Source organism: Diadema antillarum, unplaced genomic scaffold (genome assembly GCF_040938485.1).
Source record: "Diadema antillarum isolate AM-2024a unplaced genomic scaffold, OU_Dant_1.0 seq00000541_RagTag, whole genome shotgun sequence".
NCBI lineage: Eukaryota > Metazoa > Echinodermata > Echinoidea > Diadematoida > Diadematidae > Diadema > Diadema antillarum.
This window is the reverse complement of record NW_027271488.1, coordinates 662235-680095: the sequence shown is the minus strand read 5'-3', so window position 1 is coordinate 680095 and position 17861 is coordinate 662235.

Below are 17861 nucleotides of genomic sequence, written 5' to 3'. Positions count from 1 at the left end.
GAATATGACACAAATATATGGACGTGGCTATGACATAGTGCAGTGGCGGATACAGGGGGGAGCGCACCGGGCGCCCCTCTTTATTTTTTGTTAAAACAAAAGGAATACAAAGAAAAAAAATGGGGGGGGGGGGCGTGCGCCCCCCTTTAATTTTGTAAAGGAGCCCCTCTTTACGGAACCCCTGGATCCGCCCTGATAGAGGGAGTTACCTGTTTTTAACGTCAAGATGCATTGATGAGTTTGCGCCGTTCTTGCGTAGCCTTAGGAATGATACGTATTGGACCCCCTGCTCATGCCTGCGCGCAAAACTGTCAAGTCATTTTCGATTTCATTGTAGTTCAGCATGTAGACTTTGCGAGCGGAGTGGTCGAGTGAAAGGGAGAACCCTTTCCCCGGCAAACCTGTATAGGAAAGCGTATTTATACACAAGCAAACTGCAAACAAGAAACAACAAGATTCCATGGATTACTCGCGCTTCGAAGGTACCAGGGAGAGATTCAGATAGGGAGAGAAAAAAAGAGATATAATAAGAAATGAAGCATACTCCATGTGACAGAGAGACACCCTTCCCGGAAAGATCCTGAATTATGATCATAACATAATGGAATGGACAGCAGAGATTGTTTCTTTGAGGAGGGTTAAATAAAAGGTGTGTACGTGAAAGACAGAATGAAATTTTAATCTCAAAGGAAGTTTTAAATTAATGGGAAACAAACTTCCTTTGTTATCTCGTAAAATCCCTCCCAACGACTGATACAGAGGATGATTTTATTAGATAGGCCCTACCTTGATTTTTTTTTTTTACCTTCAAAAAATCCAGAATGACTAGGAATCAGAGTCCTGTTACATGGAAAGATGCTATCAAACATAAGTCAGGTATTAGCAATTTAGAATTGAGCATTTAGAGACTTACGTTTGATTTTCCTGACTTATCAACTTATCATCAACAACAACAGCAACAGGGCCCAGATTAGGTCGAACTAATATGGAACTTTGAAAATTGTGAAAGATGCAGCATCTGCTAAATGTATATCTCACATGCAACCACCCATGATTTGTGAAATGGTCAGAATAACAATACATGTACATGTATGATGTGATAGGACCATTTGTTATAACACAATGTTCATATATTTTAACTCAATAACAACATTGGGTTCATCGATATCATCACAATTCTGGTTTTATTGGGTAATTACGTAATTATATGTAAGGTGAAGTCGATGGAAAAATTTCAGTAATTGCATCATTCTGACAATCACGGTTTTTGTTATACGTAGACTGTAGTCAATACTTCAAATTTTATGCTATGCAGTAGAAGAGGGATAGGCCCTACTTTATAAACGTTCATCAAACCTATCGTCTAAGAGACCTGAAGTATCCTTTGCTATGTCTGCAAACATATTAGAATCTCATGGAGAATATGTTTACATTGCCGTTCTGCACGGTTCATATTCTATCTATCAAAGAACTGCCGATGAAAAAACAACAACAAACAAACATGAAAATATCTTTCTGTCGAAATTCATGAACATCAATGTAATATTCGCAGCTTTGCAGTGGGAAAATTTTACTCTCTCCTTACTTCCAGTGATGCTGGTAGTTGCTGTGTCTAGAAGAGAAGTCCGGATAATGGAGTTTGTTTCCTCCTGAATCCAGTACACAGCCGTCTCAACAGGATCAAATGACAGGACAGTGGGAGTCGGTGAGGGCGCTACCCAGGTATATGTACTGAACGGGCCAACTCTTATGATATTATCAACCACTTTCAAATCAGCTACGGAAAATGAACTGGCTTTCGTGATGACTGCAAACGTGCGCTCCTCCAGCGGTGAATCTGAATAATATAAAATCATTTAATTCTTTCTTAAATTTTATCCTATACACATTGATAGGTTAACTTCGTCTTGACGGTAACTTTTCAATTCAAAATACAGGACCAAGAGACGATACGGTCGGTTTGCTTTATATTTCAGAGCAATACACCCCCACAACTAAGTTAATCAAAATAACTTTCTGTTCCATCTTAGGTAAGGAAAAAAATTGAAAGAAGTAATAACAAATGGTGACGTGAAAAAAAAAATCAGACATTCACAGATTGCAACAATTCCATTTCGTCGCAAAATAATCCGATAAGCCTAAGGGCCATTACTGTATCATAAACATATATAGCCGCAGTACGGACTGAAAATGACCTCCTCAATTAGCAGTGCATAGTCCTATTAACACAATTTGAAATCTTACAATTTCCTTTCTTTTCCTCCTTTTATAACTAGTTACAAATCCTAGTCTCAATGATCATTGTTTTGAACTTATTCAGCCTGGAATAACACCGTATTTTGCACTATTACATAAGTAATTTCGAAGGTCGTTGGTACGCATTTTTTTTTTTCCATTTTCTGATCATAACTGACCTATTTCATTTTCAGATTAACCAACCTTCGAAATGACAGTAACCTTCAAAACAACGTCACAAATATTTGAATAAACGAGCCCAATTTCATTTTAGGATGAAATAGCATTCGGAATAAAGGAACTGCATCCACTGGATCCACTTGTTGTTGTTGTTGTTGTTGTTGTTGTTGTTGTTGTTGTGTTTTAATAGCATTCTGCTACCAACATTTCTGTATTGAAAGTGAAGAAACTATCATGACCCTTGCTTTTCGGTGATAGAAATTAATTGTTGTTGTTGGTTTTTTTTTTTTTGTCAGTTATAACACATAAAACAAGGCTATGAACTGTTGATTGTGTGTGGGTTAAAGTGACTTTTCATTTGTTCCCGTGATGAATAAAACATGATCCATGATCAATGTCTGCTGAAGTATTTGGCATACTTGGAGCCACACTTCCAAGCAGCATTACGTGGTAATGGTGCTCTCATTTTTTATAATATATATATTTTTATTACAGGTTTTCACGGCCAATTTCGCACTTCTTTCAATCCAATTCCTTATTGCTACATGCCATCAGCAAAATTAATCCTAGATGACATGCTCGGTAATTCAATTTTATGATCTCTTCATTCAATTTTTTTTTTGGAACATTCAAGTTCATTACTCTAACTTTTAATTGCTTTTAAATGCTCTATAAACGCGACTTTTGTACTCTGTTTTTACAATTTAATAGTCTCTACCGTCAGAGGGGGTATTCCCCTCCAACACCCTCCCCCCGTTCGGTCGCTTCGCACTGTCGCCGAGGATCTCTCACCGTCACACCCCCGTATGTTATAATCATAGTCCTTCTCACCATTTTTTTTTCACTATGGTTAATTTCCTTAAAAATTGCTTTTAAATGCTCTATAAACACGACTTTGTACTCTGTTTGTTTGGTTTTTTTGAAATCCTTTCGTGGGAGAGAGGTATCCCCAGCACCAGCACCGAACTTGAAATCACCAAATGACTTGTGTGAAAGAAAAGGGGCGTTACAGAACAACGAACTTGACTGGGGTCAAAATATGATTGTTTTACATTAACAGTGCGTGGAGGAAACAAAAGAGTCACAAGGAAAATAAACGTTTAAATGTTCTCACTTTTTCCAAAATAAGAAGAAAAAATAACATGACGTAAATTTGAATGAATATGTTTGGAATTCGACTCCCCATTCGCGAAAATGAATGACTCAAATACTTTTTTTTTTCGGCGAGTGATGCCGACTTTGGATGAACGTAGATTACCAGTCAATTTGAATACCCTTATTACGTATTCGAAAGCCACCATATGAGCAAATTTCACTGATCGAAATGCTAAATTGAACGCACAAGTTGCAATTTTGAAAGAAAAAATTTGAATCTACACAAAATTTTGCTAAATTGAATGCAGCAATAAGGAATTGGACTGACAAAGTGCGAAATTGGCCGGGAAAACCTATACTATTTTTTTCTGTTCTGATTTCAGATACACGTGTTGTCATTTTCATGTATGATGTCCCTGAAAAATTTAGAAAAATTAAATCTAACTGAAACTGTAACTGAAAGGTCAGGGTGAAGGAGAATGGTTTTATGTGTGAGTATATAATTTACCTTTACCCCTACTATCTTCCCCAACCCACTCCATGGGAGTGAAGGCACTGTAAGCATGACTTATATACGCTGTTTGAGTTGGTTCTCTATTATCAAAGGACAAGCATATTTACTATCATACTTTATCCTTCTCACCCCGTGTCATTCTATTGAAATAACAGTACATAATCAAAAAAATGATAATAATACATAAACAGAACTAAATCTACTGTCAGATTAGCCATAACAGTGACTGAACCTAGCATTGGCATGTAGCATTGGTATCGAAAAGTGCAATCGTGTTGTTGTATATGTCTGTGCACTTCTAGCAAGTGATTTTTTTAAATTAATTAATCTAAATCTATTCTTTACTGACTATATAATTAAAAACAGGGTATCTTACCTTTCGGCTCGCAGAGAACCCACTGTTCCGTGGACGATGCCGATGCGGAGGGTTTCCCTGCTGGCTCTAAAGATGAGTTCTTCGCCACAAGCTGTACGGTGCTTCCATCCACCAGTTGTCTCTTGCCGCAGATCGTCATTATCTCTTTGCATTGCTGCGCGGCTTCTCAGAAAATGTTAGACATAATTGTATGAGAAGAGATTAAAAAGGGCTGACGGGACGCGTTTTTTTTTAAAGACGGCACAGATTGGGGCATGGCGCGTGTTAAACCTATGGGAAAAATGTTGGGTTAGGGTTAGGGTTGGGGTTAGGGTTAGGGTTAGGGTTAGGGTTTGATGGTTAGGGTTAGGATTAGGATTAGGGTTAGGTTTAGGGATAGGGTCCCCAATAGATTTTTAGGGTCCCCAATCTGCGCCGTCTAAAAAAAAAACACGCTGACGGGACATAATGGCCAGCATACACAAGCGCACAAAAACCATCCATCAACAATATAACCTTTGACCCTATAAAAAACGGAACACTGGGGGCGGCACATTCAAAATCTTTCGACTTGTAGCTCATATTATGGTAGACCTTCTTGCCAAATTTGAACAAAATCTGTAAAGAAATGTAGCCTATACAGCGCACACCAGTGGCGCACGTGTACAAACCTTCCACCAACAGCATGACCTCTGACCCTACGAAAGACGGAACACTGGGGGCAGCAGATCCAAAATCTATAGGCTTGTAGATTATATCATGTTAGACCATCATACCAAATTTAAACAAAATCCGCCCAGAAATGTAGCCTAGAGACCGCACACAAACCATCCATCAACAACATGACTTTTGACGGTATCAAAGACGGAACACTGGGGGCAACACATCCAAAATCAATAGGCTTGTAGATTAGATTATTATAGACTGCCATATCAAATTTGAACAAAATCCGTTCACAATTGACCTCTATAGAGCACACACAAACTATGCACAAAAATATGGCATTTTACCCTATAAAAGACGGAACACTGGGGGCAGCATCACTCAAAGTTATGCGTAGAGATATAACATTACCGTCAAGGTTTGTGGTCGGCGGCGTAACGCTGCTGAATCCAAATTATCTGTATGCCGGAGGATACAATTCAGGCAACATCCTCCATCGTTTGGAAAAAGGATTAAAAAAAAAGTTTGTTTGTTTGTTGTTGATCTTGGTTTACCCCATCCTGCGTCATTCTTTGACCATATCAGTGTCAGGGAATTTGGACATTGTTTACAATGCTAGGGGTGTTTATTTTTTTCTGTGCTAGATTGTTCTCAGAGCACACCCGGGGGTGTTTCATAAAGCTGTTCTTATAGTTACGAACGACTTAAATACGACTGGTGATAACTTCTTGTGCTGTGAAATTCTGACAAGTGTATAGCTAATCAGAAGTGATCACCAGTCCTTCTTAAGGCTTTCGTAACTTTAAGAACAGCTTTATGAAACGCCCCCAGGAGAATGGGCAGGAGAATAACCGTGGTTTTTAAGCATGCCTATGGGGAACCTGTAATGATCATGCTGATAAGCACCTTATGTGATCTTCACTCCTTCTGACCTTTGTCGCGTTTGTTGGTACCACTGGAAACCTAAAAGTGATATCCACCCCAAAACATTTAGCGATTTATTTTCTTAAAAATATTCATTCATTATCGCTTTATTTATTCATTTTTTTTCATCTTTGTTGAACTGTACCTGAGGCAAGCAAAAAAATAAGGAAGAAGAAAAGTGAAAAATTTCAGTGCTTATCGAGAGTATTTTGCAGCACTAATTTCCAGATAAACGTTTCACCATTGTAAATACCTTCATTTCATTTCATTCGTTTCGTTTATTTCATTTCCAGCATTGCAAAACATTTTCATACACAAAATAACACAATATCAATACAATGTAGTAACCAAAAAAAAATATACGTGAAATTAACAATACTACGCATCACAAAAGCAAATGAGAACTGAATTAAAACTAAAGTTGCGGGAAATGGAAATGGAGGAGACATGCTAAAAAAAAGCTAAGCTTGTATTTTGCAGTCTCCTCGTGGACAAAAAGACTAAATAACAACAAGGAAGCAATTTGCTAGAAAAGGTGCACAGCACGATACATGCAGACCTATACAAACAAACAGACGGACAAACAAACACAAGTAACCTCTCTTGTAAAGAGAAAGATAACAAGAGAGAGAAGAGAAGAACACAGTGAAGGAAAAAGAGGAAATTATTTTGAAAGAAGAAACAGAAGAGACATGAGGACAGGAAAAAGGTAAGAAGGGAGAAGAGATGAATGGTCTATACCAGCACACGCGAGGCACATGGTGCGATGGATCACCGACGTATATATGTAGGAAAGGAATAGATAAAAGAAAAGAATGGATGACAAATAAAAAAGAAAGCTCAAACTTAAGGCTAACTAAAATGTAACTCATTCCGCTATATAGGAATTTATGAACAACTTCTACAGTTTGAATGTGAATGTGTTGAAACTTAGAACTTGTTTTATACTATTATCTTCTATTGTCTTGTTTCATACTATTCTATTATCTTGTTTCATACTATTACCTTCTAGTGCGCTGCATCTTCACTTACGCCCTCTAACCTGTGCATTATCTTGTAAAATATTACAATAACAATTATATAATTCATGATATGATACATATAATTCAAGTAATGGCTTTCACTCGATAACTTCAGTATTGCAAGAAAAGTCTCTCGGTGATCCTTAAATTTGAGAATAGCAAACTTTATGCATGAACTTAATAGTCAATTTGACACAAAAACGTGTCTAGCTCATGACATCTCCAAGCACTTTATATCATAACAATATTGCCTTCATCACGCCATCTCCTGAAACTCAATAATTTGTTTACCATAGATGTCAGAAAGCTAGGAAGCTTTAAACACTTTCTCTTCTGACAGCAATAATACTTTATGATATCAAAAGTAGGAACGACGTGTCGTAAAATGTAGATCTACTTCTTCATGTAAAACTATTGGAAAAGAGGGCAACTCATTTGCACAAGGGAATATGACACATAGACATTTTCTGAAGAAGAATCGAAACGATTGTAAACTTACATTCAATGTATATGCTGATTTCTTATTTGTTTTATCAGTTTTGAAAGTTATCCATCACCAAACACGCTAAATGTTGATGAAGAAAATAGCCATCAAGAAAAAAACAAACGAACCAACAAAAAGGAAACAAAACTACATTGACGGAAAGTTCACTATGAAAATATTTTCACATTTATTCGAATGTACAGGTTCTAAATTTCAAAGGGTTTCGTGTGTAAATGATAGAAATAGAAATATAAGAAGTAAAAAATCATATAGAAAAAATGTCTGAGTTACAAAGGTCACGGGAAAATGTCAGACCTGAAAAAAAAAATCAGAGGTCATACACTATATAGGCAATCAAGACTGAAATGATAAAGGGTGATCTTACGCGACAATGCAAAATCGTGATGCATTTGGATTCATGCTTGTAAATTTATTTTGAAATCATATTGCACTTTTACTATTATCTGAATTTTCTTTCGTTGATTCAATAAGCCAGTTCGTAGTTCGTACCAGGACGCATGATGGTTTTTAAATTCACGGAGATAAGCATCTGTCATATAATGATTATTCATGCAATCCTTGCAAATGATACTCGCCAGTACATCCACCTGACAAACCTGATGTTGCTTTGAATACGAGTGAAATACTAACGTGCACATGAGCTAATTACGAAGTGGCTTATTCTCCCATGACAAGTAAGTATGAAGATGTGACGATTGCATGACTTCCAGGAGTCCAGCAAATCGGAATCTCAAGGGGCAAATCCGAAATGGCAATCAGTGAGTCTTGGATTGCGACATTCTAATCACAGGAGTCATTCACTTGAGATACAGTCGGCAATGACATTGCCTTATACACCGTATAGGTTCCACACCATCGTTCATGTGCTAATACTTAAAGGGGATGGCTAGTAACTGATCAGTGGGAATCAGTGGGAATTCTGGGGGATGATTGTTCCAATCCTTGTGGGATTCATTCAAGAGTACATTATATATCTATTGTTGTGTGAAAATCGCTTGCTTCAGAATGGTCTCATATTCAAGTAATGCGCAGTTTAATGTTTCCAGGTTAGCATGCCTGTACAGTGACGGGGCCATCGGAAACATTAAACTACACATTACTAGAGTATGAGACCATTCTGAAGCAAATAGTTTTCACACAACAATAGATATATAATGTACTCTTAAATGAATCCACAAAGATTGGAACATTCCCCAGCATTCCCACTGATGCAGTTACTAACCATCCCCTTTAAGGCCGTGTCACATGCACCTTTCCGGGCAAGCCTTGCATGCGACTTGCGAAGAACAATTTTACTATACCCGGAGGTCCCCGCAGATAACCCGCACATCTCAGTACCCAGCACGTATCTCACCTGTAGGCCCGCGAAGGTGCGCACGCAATTTTTTTTACCCGCAACCATGTTTAGGCCTTGTCACACCTTTCCGGGCAAGCTACGCGGGCTTGTTGCGTGTGGGGATTTTCCAGCATGTAGTATACCGGTAAATTTCTGTGGGCGGACAGGATTTGGGCGAGTCAGTGCATGTGTCTAACTTGCTGGACGCGTTCAACTTAAGTTCTACTTGCGGGTATGTGTGACCTGTGTGCCAGGCGTGGGCGGTGGGGGGGGGGGGGGTGGGGCTGACGTCAGTGAAGGAATTCCTCTGAAGGAATTGCAGAAGTCCCACAGAATGTCTTTATCTTGGCTGCATACGGGGACTGCGAGTTACCTGCGTGGGAGTTGCCTGCGAGTTGCTGCCGCTAATCAGGACCTCCTACTGGCGTTCTGCGTGGACCTCTGCAGGCAATCCCCGCGACTCACCCGGAAAAAGTTTTGATAATGCTCAAAACTTGGCTGCGGGTAAATCGGAATTGCGTGCACACCTCCGGGCAACTACGGGCCAAGGTGGGCCATGTGACACGGCGGTATTATTATTGTCTGGCCTTTATGCTTCCTAGAATATTACTCAGCGTGCTTTGTGTTTTGTCGTTTTCATTATTGACTTGTTTAATGGGTAGGCGATATTGAAGTTAGCAGCCTTGGGTAATGAGCAAATTCAGCTATTTAGAATGATATACATGTATAATATGTAATGTGTTGATAATTTTTCATCCACGAAATCTGATAACACGGGTAATACAACTTCTCAAGGGTTTTCTTGGAATGGAATCCATTTATAACAACAACTTCCATGTTAACATAATACAAGTGTCTTGAGCATGCAAATTAGGGCAATGAGCTAACATACATATGTAAGATATACTGTAGTCCGGTAGATAGTATACATTATTACCATATACCATATACATGACGTGGAAAAGTTGTTAAGTAGAAGACTCTCTGTTGACTCTCGGTGGGTATTAAAGTAAATCTAGTTCTGTCGTCACAATGTCAGCCTCGATCAACTGGTATCTTTATCACTCTTCAGCTTAATATTCAGCTAATTAGTATGAAATATATTGGTAACTTCAATTCAGGAATCCTGAAAACACAGATAAAACAATTCCCTTAAAGTTTTGTATGACAAGGAAATAGTATAAACCTCTCTGAGGGAGGGGTAGGAGTTGGAGGGAATATCCCCCTCCACCTGACGGTGCTTTTGCATTTTTGTCGAGCCCACCGGAGGTGAGGGGAGACTAAGAGATTGCCTGCGGCGTCTGTCCGTCCGTCGTCCGTCCGTCCGTCCGTCGTTTGTCCGTAACGCTACAAAAACTTCAATAACTCTTTACTCTGGGCTTCAATTGCAATCAAACTTCGAGGGAAGAGGGGTGATACAAAGTTTCACATTTAACCATGAAGGTCACCTCAAGATCAAAGCTCGCAGGCAGGGATCAATGAACTTTAGGGCCCAATGTTAAGTTTTTATGGTGCGTTTCTATTATATAGATATCCCTTGGGGAGTGGATGATCACCACAAGGCCAATGGTCACAAGCATGGGTCAACGAACTTTTCGAGCCCAATGTTAAGTTTTTATGGTGCGTTTCTATTATGGGTCATAACTTTTGATCCATAACTCCATTTGTGACTAAACTTGGATGGTAGATGTCCCTTGGGGAGTGGATGGTCGCCACAAGGCCAATGATCACAAGCATGGGTCAACGAACTTTTAGAGCCCAATGTTAAGTTTTTATGGTGCGTTTCTATTATGGGTCATAACTTTTGATCCATAACTCCATTTGTGACCAAACTTGGATGGTAGATGTCCCTTGGGGAGTGGATGGTCGCCACAAGGCCAATGGTCACAAGCATGGGTCAACAAACTTTTAGAGCCCAATGTTAAGTTTTTATGGTGCGTTTCTATTATGGGTCATAACTTTTGATCCATAACTCCATTTGTGACCAAACTTGGATGGTAGATGTCCCTTGGGGAGTGGATGGTCGCCACAAGGCCAATGGTCACAAGCATGGGTCAACAAACTTTTAGAGCCCAATGTTAAGTTTTTATGGCGCGTTTCTATTATGGGTCATAACTTTTGATCCATACGTCCGTTTGTGATTAAACTTGGATGGTAGATGTCCCTTGGGGAGTGGATGATCACCACAAAGTCAAAGGTCACAAGCAGGTGTCAATGAACTTTTAGAGCCCAATGTTAAGTTTTTATGGCGCTTTTCTATTATGGGTCATAACTTTTGATCCATCACTCCTTTTGTGACTAAACTTGGATGGTAGATGTCCCTTGGGAAGTGGATGGTCACCACAAGGTCAATGGTCACAAGCATGGGTCAACGGACTTTTAGACCCTAATGATAAGTTTTTATGGTGCGTTTCTTTTTTGAAATAAATTTTTATCCTTTTATATCTCTTTTTAGCGGTTATATCTCTTTTTTATGTGTTATATCCCATTCGCATACAATTTTTTGTACGCGAATGGGCGAGACACATTATGGCACTTGCCTTGTTAGAACCACCAGGTGCCCAAGTATATGTGACATGATTTTGTGTATGAAAGTTTCCAATAAAACAATGAATAAAACGATGTGTTGTTTTTCTATTCAAAACGCTAAAAAATATGAACCAAATAATCAAATTTTACAGTTGTTCATTGTGTCATACTATTTGAATCATTGATCAGATTATTTGAAGCTCTAATATCTAAACGCAGCGACAAAGAAGGGGGAAGGAGATTTTCGTACATTGTTAATTCAATCTTAAAGCTGAAATTTTCAATTATTTCCTTCAATACCCATCTAACTCTTAATTCAGCAAAAATAATGTCCATGTTATGCAAATTATTAAAGGTAAATAGATACAATTTCCCATGGTTGCCAAGGTGGTAACCGAGACTGATTAACTTCAGTACAATTATGGAGCACGACTCAACAACAGCAACAACAACAAAACCTTTCTCGAAACAACTTTTCTATGTCATGCATAAAATTATTGTACCATCTTCTGGTCTGGAATATAAAAATGCAAATCAGGTCATTATGAATATAATAAATATTACATAATGCTTATTGATTTTTACAGGGTAATCAGGCTATACAGTAAAGAAAATTTTCCATGGTTGCCAACAGGGTAACCAAGCTTGATTTACTTTGATACCGGACTATTGAAAAAAAAAATGCAAATTAGCTCATTTTGCTAATTATGATAATTATGACACTTGCATCATTTTGAAATTGGGCTGTTGATTTACCAAGTGGATTCCTCTTCAAAGAAAACCCCTCAGAAGTTGTATATCCGTGTTTTTTGGTTTGTTTGTTTGTTTGTTTGTTTTGGGGTTCCTGGTTTAAAATCAACAATTTATCATATTCTGTACATATGCAAATTGTATGATTTTGCTAATTAGGCTAATTAAACAAGCCAGCTAGATTTACTTCTATTTTACTCTAGAACATGATTTTTTTTAAAGAACAATTTGTACTTAACAACTTTTCTGGGTCATATACATGGTCTATGGGACCGTCTACTGGACTAGTCTGACGAACGATGCACATTTTTCAACTCTTCCAATGCGTTTTCATTTTCTTCTCCTCGATGTAGGAATCAACATTGATTAAATGTAACAATAAATGATAAAGAAACCCCAAAATATGTGTGGATTGAGTGAATGCTGCAATATTAGTAGAAGACATCAGTGCAAGTGTGAAAAAAAAAAATCCGACAAGCCGTTCAAAAGTTATGACCTTTTGAAAGATTTGTGATTTTGGTGAAATTTTATGTGCTTCTCCTCGCTGTAGGAATCAACACTGGTTTGATGCGACAAGAAATGAGAAAGAAACCCCAAAATACATGTGGATTGAGTGAATGCTGCAGTATTAGTAGAAGACGTCAGTGAAAGTTTGAAGAAGATCCGACAATCCGTTCAAAATATGTGGATCAGAAGACTAAAAAGATCATGACATGACTGTGCACTACGATATCACAACGACAATATAAGAAAAAAATTTCCATAAGATATTACTTTGTATCAGAGTCTATACACGTTGTCTGGACTTTAGCTAGCATAATTATGTTGAGGATATTAGGATATTTCCTGTGCTTTCTGAAAGACGTAAGTCTACTGTGCTTTCATTATGCTAGAAAAGTGAAAATAAGTTGAATTTTATTTTCACTTTTCACTGTATGTTATGTTTGGGGTTCATTCCCCTACATGTACACGCGTAGCCCATTTCTAATCCTCGTGTCCTGTTTTTGAGGATTTTTTTCCAGTTTTGAAAAGGATGATTTAGCAAATAGGCCTACCATTCTTTCACACGTGAACGTCGGGTTTTGCGTGGTACTATCAATTAAGGAAACTGGACACAAAAACTTATTTAACTCCAGATGGTGTCTTTCATCAATATAGAGCATGTTGGAGTCTCCGAATACTAAAAGCTATCACGCTTTTTAGGCTTCTTCACTGATAACCCTTCGGTTACACTATGCAAACACAGTGGCGGATCAGGGGGTGGGGTGCCTCCCTTTTAATTTTGTTTCTTGTTCGTAAAATAAAAGTATGCAACAGAAATTTGCGCTTTAGGTTTTTTTTTTTCTTTTGCTTGTCTGATGAAATCCGGAAGTGGCACAAGAAAACGAGAAAGTGTACTCTCAAGCACCTTATTTTGTGTGTGTTGTTTTGGATGTTTGTTTGTTTGTTTGTTTGTTTTTTGCTTCTTAGCTGATTAACCCCGGAAGTGGTACGAAGAAATTCTTGTTATAAGTCCCCCCCCCTTTTTTTTTTTTTTGCTTGTCAGCCTATGAAACCCGGAAGTGGCACCTTGCTTGCTTTGCGGCTCCCCCACCCCATTGTAGAATTCGTGGATCCGCCCCTGAACCACCATAATTTATCATAGCCATTGGACTTCCTCATGAGTCTCAGCTACCATGAGTATAACCTGCGTATCTCAAGTTCAGTCTGGGTACCAGAGGCTGAACCTTGTTTGCCGTTCGCCCAATGTAAGGGTTTTAAGATATTCAAGATGGCCACCATATAAATCTGAAATTCCTATACATGCATATTTTCTCATAAATGGTGAAAAATGATAGTTTAATCCTAATTCGAACAAATAAACAAATATTATTTTAAACAATTTCAAAGGTACTGAATCTGACCTGGATGAAGAAACTCTTCCATCTTTCTTATATTCAGATATTCCACATTTCGTGCAAGTTTACATTCCATTTGATGTCAAGAGAGAAGTACAACACGAAAAGGTAAATTTGAAAGGGAAATACACAAATATTGACATATACATTATATGTATGTTGCTTCATATTCATAGTAGTATCCATAGTAATGATTTAATACTGTACTGGAAAACGCGAAAATGCCGAATTATTTACGAAGACTAGAAATGGCAATGATGTAATAAAATTACGCTATATGTTTTTCTTGAGGTTAACAAACTTTCCATAACAGAGCAACTCAGTGCATTCTTCTCAAAAGTAAATATGACATGTAAGAACTGTAGGAATTTTATATCGACTGAAAAACTTCATTTCTCAAAATTCCCTGACTATTCTATACAATGCATTGATCTTACCACATATCACATACTGCAATATCGCTTGGGGAAACTGTGGCTCAACTAAAATTAATCCAATTTTTACTCTCCAAAAACGTGCTGTACGTTTGATTACCAATTCCCGTTACTTATCCCCATCCAATCCCCTATTTCGTCAACTAAAAACATTGAAAATTGAGGATCTTCACACCTTTCAAACTGCTGTTTTTATGTATAAATATACATTTAATTGTCTTCCAAAAATTTTTGATGGCTTCTTCACTCCAAATTTCACCGTTCATTCATATCCAACACGTCAGTCGTCCGATTACCATCTCGAAAACCCCAGAATCATTTTAGCTCAAAAATCATTAAAGCACAATGGACCAGATATTTGGAATTCTTTACCCCCTAATTTAAAACAACGTACGTCGTTGAACATTTTCAAACGAGAACTAAAAAACACCCTCATAATCCAGTATACTTCTGACACATAAATATTCATACCACCTGGTTAACAAACACCCTAAACAATGAGTTCACGGCCATAACTGAAGTAACATTCACCTCATCACACTGATACACAAAATAACACTCAACGTACAAACCAAGATTCATCCCAACACAATGCACACCGCACTGCACCGCACGCCCTTCGCACAATTACTTCCCACTCAGTGAGTGGCAAGATTTTCTTTATGTATCTCTTCGTTGAGCCCATTGCACAATTACCCCCCACTCAGTGAGTGGCAAGATTTTCTTTATGTATCTCTTTACCTGGGGCCATCATCCTCGTCAAGCTTAGCTTATGATGATGGTCCCCTGCATTTCATTTTTATCATTTCCTATTGCTTCCTTTCATATATGATATTCGTTCTTGAAAAAAAAAGAAGAAAATGTATGTAAGATCCAAACGTTACGAATATTAGCTGTGTAAATGACTATGTAAGTATTTTGTTGATTTGTTGATTTGTATTGATTTTGAAATGCAGAAATAAAAACTGAACTGAACTGAACTGAACATGTCTGAATTGAATGAAGTATTCATTCAGCTTATCTATATAGGAACAATGTTGCTTTAATTATGTAATGTAATGTCAAGAATTTCCGTGTTTAGAATACATGCCTACACAGACACACACACAGACACACAGACACACAGACACACACGCACACACACACACACACACGCACACACGCACACACCTATATACTAGTATCTTTTTTGTTTCATATTCCAATGCTTTGCAAGATTGTTTTCACAACTGTACGTCTATCAAAGAAACAGGCAAGTTGACTTACCAGTAAGATCAAATAACATAAGCACGATGAAGATTCCCTTCTTCATTCTTGAAGGTTTACTCTAGCTTCACAACAACGAGTACAAAGCTTGCGCACAATATTGCAGCCAGCTTCTTTAGTTCGGGATAAGTCGTTTTATACTGCTATGCTCAACCACCAGTTTAGAGTTGCGTGAAGACAGAAGTACTCTAGTAGTTGTCATGACAACTAAATTAGCCCCCTCAGCTGTTCTTCCCGCGAGCGCGAAAATTGCTCCCACAATATTCATTGCTGCCGTCGGAGCCGCCAGCATCCTGGCCGCTTTTAGAGAATTCAGATCTGTTCCGCGTATACATAGTTCATATCTTTTAGCATCTTTACCCATAGTTCATTCTTTGATTACTCGTCAATAGATGGCGCGTAGCTGTAGGCCTTATCACAGCAGATATGTGATATTGAAAGGTAAATTTCTAGGTGTAAAAATATTAGGAAGTGTGCATTTTTCCACAATGCATAAGGAAAATATGCAACCTGGGCCCCGTCTTATAAAGCCTTCAAATCAATCACAAGTCCCCAAATCAATCGCAACTTGCATTGAAGCTCACATGAAACTTGTGATTGATTTCTATCACAAGTCTTTATAAGACAGGTCCCTGATTTGTTTTGTTTTTTCTGATATGGAGAGCATATTGTTTTTAGTGTTTAATCAAAAATATTCAGAATTCTTTCATAATTATTGGGGGGTATTTAATGTATTATGAACTAGAAAAGCACTCAAAGATCTCCGCAGATCATTTAATTTCACCAATGATCTTGTTCTTCTATAGAGATCAGCTGCATGCTGAATAAATAGCTGCTTACATTGGCCTGATTTGCCTAGTGTCGAACTGGTGGACTGTATGACTCGCTGGCTCATTCTACTTGATAACTATAGTAGGCAGTGTGACTCGTGGTCTGTTTAATACTAGGTGTTACAAAAAACATTTCCCACTTTTGATCCTTTTTAGTTCAAAAACTATATATCAGACAACACTAACATTGATATGAGCAATAGCTGAATAGTGTACAATTTTGTTGGAGGTAATTTGAAAATGAAAGCATGATTCAGTTTCGTTACATTCAACATTGATTTCTCAGTTAGGTTTCAGATTTTGCTCTATTTTCAACCCTCTGTACAAAACTTCAACTTTGCACAGGGTGTTATTGGTGTGTATAGGAGTGTGTTGCTGATACCCAGACAATGGTCCTGGACAATCACTGACAATGGCCAGGATTGGAATGCTCTATTACATATTCATGAGGAATTCCACTATCACAGCTAGTCTTTATTTATTCTGAAATGCGGTGTATGCAAGCACATAGAAACATGTGCTCACCTTTTTTCATGTGCATGCATTTCACCCTGTGTCATGAATTCGGACTAGCAGTGCTCAGGGCAATCCACATAAGTAATTAATAAAGCATTCATGTGCCTTGCAGCAGAGCTCTGAAGAGGTGGTAGCCATGTCCATTGTTCAGGGTCCTTGTAAGCACACACTCACATACACATCATTGGTTCCTGTGTAAAGTTCAAGTTTTGTACAGAGGGTTAAAAGTTGCTCAAAATCTGGAAGCTGACATTGAAATAAATCATTGATTTCATGAAACTAATATAGGTTTTCATATTCAAATTACCTCCAACTAAATTGTACACTATTCAGCTATTACTCATATCAATGACAGTTTTATCTGAGATATAGTTTTGAACTATTAAGAATCAAAAGTGGGAAATGTTTTTTGTAACACCTAGTATGACTTGCAGGTTGTATGGCTCGTGGACTGTATGTAATTCGTGGGCTGAATGACTTGTGGGGGTCGAACTCGATCATGACATTCACCCTATAAAACACAATCACAATCACAATGCACAAGTTCATTGGCTATTGTGGGAGTTCCTACCATCTATAATTCACCCTGAATATAGACACATTAGATTTTCGTACACAACGGGGGCTTTGGACAATATTGTTGGAGAATTTTATGTGCCAAACAAGATAATGACTGTTTTGGCCGCTATGTCTGATGGACTTCGTTTCAGCAAAGTTCAACATTTTTGACGTACGGTTTATGGTAACTATGCATACATATTTGGAAGTATCAATATAAGTCAACATTGCCTGTCAATGTTAATACAATT